Below are 8,690 nucleotides of genomic sequence, written 5' to 3'. Positions count from 1 at the left end.
TACATGTAAAATTCACCCTGAACTAATGCTTTTTCCTCATTTGTTTAGCATCCTTTTAATCCATTTTCACAACTATGCCCCAGATATTTACTGATGTAAATTAGAATTCTTTGCAATTCTCCTTAAGCTTGATTTTGTAATTTTCCTCCTTTATGAGTTGCCTCTTTTTTTACAAGAGCCGTACTAAGAAGTCATGATAAAATGATAGTCTACACCCTCAAGAAGTTTACATCTGATGTTATTCCTTGTCATTATTTTGAGCTACCTAAATAAATTCCATACCTAAAGGCTGCAAATTGTCAGCCTAAAGCTGTTGTTTTTAAATGAGAAAGACTTTGTGTCCTAGGAGACATTTGGTAAAGCCTGGAGATACTTTTGGTTGTCACAATTAAGGGTGCTACTATCATCTAGTGAGGAGAAACCAGGGATGTTGCTTAACATCCTAAAATGCACAGGGCAGTTCTTCTCCCCCCAACAATGAAGAATTATACATCCACAAAATCAATTATTCTGAAGTTGAGAAATCTTGATTTTAAAATTGCAATTGGCTGTCTTCACTCCCCTTATCAAGAGTATTTTACTGACTGCTTTTTTTCTTTCTGATTTCAAAAATATGGAACACCACAAATTTGCTTGTCATCCTTGTGCAGGTGCCATGCTAATCTTCTCTGCATCATTCCAGTTTTAGGATATCTGCTGTTGAAGTCAGCACCTGACTGCCTTTTAATTATCATTCAAAGCATATCTGAGGGAGTTTGATCTCTCTGATTCTTAATGACAAAAGTGCAAATGACATTTTCCTAATCTATACTTTAAGTAGTCCCTCAGTAAACTTCCTCTCTTTAGATTCTATTGGATAGAAGTTAGTTTTAAAATAATCTATTTCACCATAACAATGTGCTTTGACTTCAGGAGAGACATATATATCTTAAAATCATAAAGGCAGATCACTAAATAAACTAACAATTAGTCTTATGTTGAAGCAAAATTTCTCTTGAAAAGTTAATAGTATAAACCTAACATTACTTTTGCATTCTTTATTTTCTTAAAACTATATAAAATACTTACCTCGTGTGTTATTTTACTCACTTGAATGAATGAAAAGAATAAAATCCTTGTTACTATTATTTCATCTTCCTATAGGTGTTTATTAACACTTTAAGTTAATTCCCTTTACACTTAGACTAATACTCATCATCATCTCTATCTTCTGTTTCTATGATTTTCTAACTAATAACCTGTTTACTATTTTTGTGGGTATGCACAAATCAGATGCATAGGTTCATCAGACTGTTGGATTTAAGTTATATATGTCAAGCACTATTTTAAACCAGACTTAAAGTCCTCATATTCTTCACAAGATCTTTTATATCTTATAATAAAAAAGATAATATTATTGCAACTTAAAGAATTTCAAGACTCAGCTCTACCCACCACCAGTCCCTCCCAGCAGGAAACCTGTGCAAGCCTCTTAGATAGGCTTATCCACCAGAGGACAGACAGCAGAAGAAAGAAGAACTACAATCCTACAGCTTGTGGAACAAAAACTACATTCACAGAAAGAGAGACAAGATAAAAAGGCAGATGAAGGAACAAGATAAAACCCCAGAAAAACAACTAAATGAAGTGGAGATAGGCAACCTTCCAGAAAAAGAATTCAGAATAATGATAGTGAATATGATCCACGACCTCATAAAAAGAATGGAGGCAAAGATCGAGAAGATGCAAGAAATGTTTAACAAAGACCTAGAAGAATTAGAGAACAAACAAACAGAGATAAACTATACAATAACTGAAATGAAAACTACACTAGAAGGAATCAACTGCAGAAAAACTGAGGCAGAAGAATGGATAAGTGATCTGGAAGACACAATGGTGTAATTCACTGCTGCAGAACAAAATAAAGAAAAAAGAATGAAAAGAAATGAAGACAGCCTAATAGACCTCTGGGACAACATTAAATGCAACAACATTTGCATTTTAGGGGTTGCAGAAGGAGAAAAGAGAGAGAGAGGACCCAAGAAAATATTTGAAGAGATTATAGTGGAAAATTTTCTTAACATAGAAAAGGAAATAGCCACCCAAGTCCAGGAAGCATGGAGAGTCCCATACAGGATAAACACAAGGAGAAACACACTGAGACACATAGTAATCAAATTGGCAAAATTAAAAACAAAAAAATTATTGAAAGCAGCAAGGGAAAAAAAACAAATAACATACAAGGGAATTCCCATAAGGTTAACAGCTGATTTCTCAGCAGAAACTCTACAAGCCAGAAGGGAGTGGCATGATATATTTAAAGTGATGAAAGGGAAAAATCTACAACCAAGATTACTCTACCCGCCAAGGATCTCATTCAGATTCAATGGAGAAATAAAAAGCTTTACAGACAAGCAAAAGCTAAGAGAATTCAGCATCACCAAACCAACTCTACAACAAATGCTAAAGGAACTTCTCTAAGTGGGAAACACAAAAGAAGAAAAGGACCTGCAAAAACAAACCTGAAACAATTAAGAAAATGGTCATAGGAACATACATATCGATAATTACTTAAACGTGAATGGATTAAATGCTCCAACCAAAAGACACAGGCTTGCTGAATGGATACAAAAACAAGACCTATATATATGCTGTCTACAAGAGACTGACTTCAGACCCAGGGACACATACAGACTGAAAGTTAGGGGATGGAAAAAGATATTCCATGCAAATGGAAATCAAAAGAAAGCTAGAGTAGCAATTCTCATAGGAGACAAAATAGACTTTAAAATAAAGAATGTTACAAGAGACAAGGAAGGACACTACATAATGATCAAGGGATCAATCCAGGAAGAAGATATAACAATTATAAATATATATGCACCCAACAGAGGAGCACCTCAATACATAAGGAAACTGCTAACAGCTGTAAAAGAGGAAATTGACAGTAACACAGTGCTAGTGGGGGACTTTAACACCTCACTTACACCAATGGAGAGATCATCCAAAACGAAAATAAATAAGGAAACAGAAGCTTTAAATGACACCACAGACCAGATAGATTTAATTGATCCTTACAGTACATTCCATCCAAAAACAGCAGATTACACTTTCTTGCCAAGTGAGCATGGAATGTTCTCCAGGATAGATCACATCTTGGGACACAAATCAAGCCTCAGTAAATTTAAGAAAATTGAAATCATATTAAGTATCTTTTCTGACCACAATGCTATGAGATTAGAAATGAATTACAGGGGAAAAAACGTTAAAAACACAAACACATGGAGGCTAAACACTACATTACTAAATGACCAAGAGATCACTGAAAAAATCAAAGAGGAAATAAAAAAATACCTGGAGACAAATGACAATGAAAACACAAAAATCCAAAACCTATGGGTTGCAGAAAAAGCAGTTCTAAGAGGCAAGTTTATAGCTATACAAGTGTACCTCAAGAAACAAGAAAAACCTCAAAAAATAATCTAACCTTACACATAAAGGAACTAGAGAAAGAAGAACAAACAAAACCCAAAGTTAGCAGAAGGAAAGAAATCATAAAGATCAGAGCAGAAATAAATGATTAGAAACAAAGAAAACAATAGCAAAGATCAATAAAACTAAAAGCTGGTTCTTTGAGAAGTTAAACAATATTGATAAACCATTAGCCAGACTTATCAAGAAAAAGAGAGAGGGGACTCAAATCAATAAAATTAGAATGAAAGAGGAGAAGTTACAACAGACACCGCAGAAACATGAAGCATCCTAAGAGACTACTATAAGCAACTCTATGCCAATAAAATGGACAACCTGGAAGAAATGGACAAATTCTTAGAAAGATATAACCTTCCAAGACTGAATCAGGAAGAAATAGAAAATATGAACAGACAAATCACAAGCAATGAAATTGAAACTGTGATTAGAAATCTTCCAAGAAATAAAAGTCCAGGACCAGATGGCTTCACAGATGAATTCCATCAAACATATAGAGAAGAGCTAAACACCCATTCTTCTCAAACTCTTCCAAAAGTTTTCAGAGGAAGGAACACTCCCAAACTCATTCTATGAGGCCACCATCACTCTAATTCCAAAACCAGACAAAGATACTACAAAACAAAGAAAATTACAGACTGATATTACTGATGAATATAGATGCAAAAATCCTCAATAAAATACTAGCAAACAGAATCCAACAACACATTAAAAGGATCATATACCATGATCAAGTGAGATTTATCCCAGGGATGCAAGGATTTTTCAATATATGAAAATCAACCAGTGTGATACACCATATTAACAAATTGAAGAAGAAAAACCATATGGTCAGCTCAATAGATGCAGAAAAAGCTTTTGACAAAATTCATCACCCATTTATGATAAAAACTCTCCAGAAAGTGGGCATAGAGGGAACCTCCCTCAACATAATAAAGGGCATTTATGACAAACCCACAGCAAACATCACTCTCAATGATAAAAAAACTGAAGGCATTTCCTCTAATATCAGGAACAAGACAAGGATGTCCACTCTCACCGCTATTATTCAACGTAGTTTTGGAAGTCCTAGCTTCAGCAATCAGAGAAGAAAATGAAATAAAAGGAATACAAATTGGAAAAGAAGGAGTAAAACTGTCACTGTTTGAAGATGACATGATACTATACATAGAGAAACCTAAGGATGCCACCAGAAAACTACGAGAGCTAACCAATGAATTTTGTAAAGTTGGCAGGATACAAAGTTAATGCACAGAAATATCTTGCATTCCTATACACTAATGATGAAAAAGTTAAATGAAGAAAACACTCCCATATACCATTGCAACAAAAAGAATAAAATGCCTAGGACTAAACCTACCTAGGGAGACAAAAGACCTGCATGCAGAAAACTATAAGACACTGATGAAAGAAATTAAAGATGATACCAACAGATGGAGAGATACACCATGTTCTTGGATTGGAAGAATCAATATTGTGGAAATGACTATACTACCCAAAGTAAACTACAGATTCAATGCAATCCCTATCAAATTACCAACGGCATTTTTTAGACAACTAGAACAAAAAATCTCAAAATTTCTATGGAGACACAAAAGACCCCGAATAACAAAAGCAGTCTTGAGGGAAAAAAACGCAGTGGTAGGAATCAGACTCCCTGACTTCAGACTATACTACAAAGCTACAGTAATCAAGACAATATGGTACTGGCACAAAAACAGAAACATAGATCAATGGAACAAGATAGAAAGCCCAGAGATAAACCCACGCACCTATGGTCAACTAATCTATGACAAAGGAGGCAAGGATATACAATAGAGAAAAGACAGTCTCTTCAATAAGTTGGGCTGGGAAGACTGGACAGCTACATGTAAAAGAATGAAATTAGAGCACTCCCTAACACCATACACAAAAATAAACTCAAAATGGATTAGAGACCTAAATGTAAGACCAAACCTATAAAACTCTTAGAGGAAAACATAGGAAGAACATTCTTTGACATAAATCACAGCAAGATCTTTTTTGAGCCACCTCCTAGAGAAATGGAAATAAAAACAAAAATGAAAAAATGGGAACTAATGAAACTTCAAAGCTTTTGCACAGCAAAGGAAACCATAAACAATACGAAAAGACAACGCTCAGAATGGGAGAAAATATTTGCAAATGAATCAACGGACAAAGGATTAATCTCCAAAATATATAAACAGCTCATGCAGCTCGATATTAAAAAAACAAACAACCCAATCCAAAAATGGGCAGGAGACCTAAATAGACATTTCTCCAAAGAAGACATACAGATGGCCAAGAAGCACATGAAAAGCTGTTCAACATCACTAATTATTAGAGAAATGCAAATCATACCTCATACAGTGAGGTATCACCTCACACCGGTTAGAGTGGGTGTCATCAGGAAATCTACAAACATCAAATGCTGGAGAGGGTGTGGAGAAAAGGAAACCCTCTTGCACTGTTGGTGGGAATGTAAATTGATACAGCCACTATGGAGAACAGTATGGAGGTTCCTTAAAAAACTAAAAATAGAATTACTGTATGATCCAGCAATCCTACTACTGGGCATATACCCAGAGAAAATCACAATTCAAAAAGACACGTGCACCCCAATGTTCATTACAGCACTATTTACAATAGCCAGGTCATGGAAGCAACCTAAATGCCCATCAACAGACGAATGGATGAAGAAGATGTGGTACATATATACAATGGAATATTACTCAGCCATAAAAAGGAACAAAATTGTGTCATTTGTTGAGATGTGGATGGATCTAGAGACTGTCATTACAGAATGAAGTAAGTCAGAAAGAGAAAAACAAATATCGTGTATTAACACATATACGTGGAACCTAGAAAAATGGTACAGATGAACCGGTATTCAGGGCAGAAATTGAGACACAGATGTAGAGAACAAACGTGTGGACACCAAGGGGGGAAAGCCGTGGGGCGGTGGGGGTGGTGGTGTGATGAATTGGGCGATTGGTATTGACATGTATACATTGATGTGTATAAAATTGATGACTAATAAGAACCTGCTGTATATAGAAAAAAGAATTTCAAGATTAACTTCTAGTCAAATCCTCCTTAAAAGATTTATTTCCTCAAATGAAGAAAGAGATTAAATAAAATTATGATGCTCTCTGGGAAAACTTAGTGCTGAAAATGTGTCAATGGATTAATGGTTGCTCCAGAGGAAGGTGTAATTCACATTCCGAGAGGAGCAGCTGTTCCATGATAAATGTACTCAGATTACACTTCAGGTTTTTGATACCAGACAGCACACCTGATTGACATCTAGCAAGAGTTGATCAGATTATGTTTTCGGTTTCGTTGCTTTTGTTTCTTACTATTCCCTAGAATGGAGCTAGTTATATTAAACCTAAGAGCCTGATCATTATTCTCTTCACATAGCAGTGGTATTTCGGCTAGTATTAATTCTGTTGTTAAAGATACAGCTGTTGTAGAAAATATTTTGAATTTTTAGTACCATCTGGTGCGCTGAAGGAAGAAGTAATGCTCTAAACATTGGCATCGATCCACTTTCTAAGTGGGTAATACTAGTGCTTTGAAAAAGGGGCTGTCAAAATGAGAGATGAGAGAGTCATTAATCTGAACTGTTTTCATCTTTGTATCTCACTACAGATACTGCAGTACACCAATTAAAATAAACATATTGTATGTGTGCGTGTTAAAAATCCTTCAGAGTAGTTTATCACTTACATGTAACATTATTAACAGTTCATGTCCAGAAATTTAAATGTCACAATAAAATAATAAAAACTGAAATGGTAACTATCAGTGAGGAGAAGAAGATGTGTCAGGTTGGCCTACAATTGTTAAAAGAGGCAATAAATTGGTACTCAGAGTTAAATTGGTTTTCCCCTCCATCATTCATTATCATCAGATACTTCTTCAGATGTCCACTGAATTCTCATTTTCCCCACAAAACAGGTATTGATTTAGTATGAACTAAAAACATGCAATTACTTATGACATAATTTATTTTGCTTCAGAGAGTTGGGATCGTTTTTTACAAAGATTGTTTTCAGCACCTGAAAGTTCCCCAGAGATCAGAATAAGTATAAATAAGATAGTCAAGTAATTTGCCTAGGACACAAGTCTAAATAGGGTACTAAAACTTCATTGGGGCATAATACATAAAATAAAATGAAGACAATGTGTATATCAGAAGTCCTTATAAGTGGCAGAAGAAATTTTTGATAGGACAGACTGGGTGTAGGGTGAGGAACATTCTTAAGGCGCTTGCTTAAATAATAGGTTACTATTAATGTTAATTTTAAAACAAGTGTATTGGATTTGCTTACAAAGTGAGATATGATGTGGGGATCCAAGGCTGAATTTTAGAGAGAACATCTTGAATGATAGTGGTTTACTTCTGTTCATTCCCCATGCAACTTTCATTCCCTTCTCCAAATAAATGGTAAAAACATACCTAGAAACTGTCTTCTTCAACAAGCACAAAATGATTAGCTTCCTAGGGCACTTACAGATTTCATAATAACCCTGAGTCAGAGAGATATTCCATAAATTGTAAAGTTATACTGCAAGTTCTTATAGGCTAAGGGGTACACTTGAGGTTTAAAGTGCTATGGAGATTCAGAATAGGCAGACTTCTTTATAGTTGGTCAAATGGGCTGAATGAAGGAAAAAGCATCCTGGAAGAATAAGCATTTTAGCTAAACCTTAAGAGGATTTCAGTCATTGATTTTAATGAGATGTCCAGGCAGAAGGAAAATATGAATTTTCAAACAAAAGAAAATTCAGAATGTTTGTGTAGCAGCAGGTAGTCTAATGTTGAGCTATGAACACCTTGTAGGAGAATAATGGGACGTAAGATTGTAAGGATTGAATGTAAACAGGACATGGAAGAGCTTAAATGGTGAGTGTGACTATTTATTGGGAAACTTCCAAATTTTTTTGAGACAGTATACAGCAACATGGCCATGGGCGGAAGGACAGATGTTGGCAGATGATAATGAGAGAGTAGAAGTGGGTTACACAGTCTAGGTGGCTACTGCAGTGATTTAAAATTGCTTATGGTTAAGAGTTGATGGAGATGTGCATAAAAATAAATGAAAATGGAAAGACAGAGACAAATATAAGCAAATTTTAGAGATAGAAGCAATAAGACAACAACAGAGCAGATGTTAGAATTCTAGTGAGATGGGGGAATTCAAAGAATGATGGAA

At 35.2% G+C, this 8,690-nt stretch overlaps 1 non-coding gene across 1 annotated transcript; it reads right to left on the bottom strand.

The window, feature by feature from the left end:
* Positions 1 to 607: 607 nt before the first annotated feature.
* Positions 608 to 711, bottom strand: LOC136131613 (U6 spliceosomal RNA). The gene has a single exon (XR_010656354.1). It is a non-coding gene; the product is annotated as a U6 spliceosomal RNA (small nuclear RNA).
* Between the last annotated feature and the right edge of the window lie 7,979 nt (positions 712 to 8,690).

Source organism: Phocoena phocoena, chromosome 11 (assembly GCF_963924675.1).
Source record: "Phocoena phocoena chromosome 11, mPhoPho1.1, whole genome shotgun sequence".
NCBI lineage: Eukaryota > Metazoa > Chordata > Mammalia > Artiodactyla > Phocoenidae > Phocoena > Phocoena phocoena.
The sequence above is the reverse complement of the archived record's forward strand: the minus strand, read 5'-3'. Positions and strand labels throughout refer to the sequence as shown.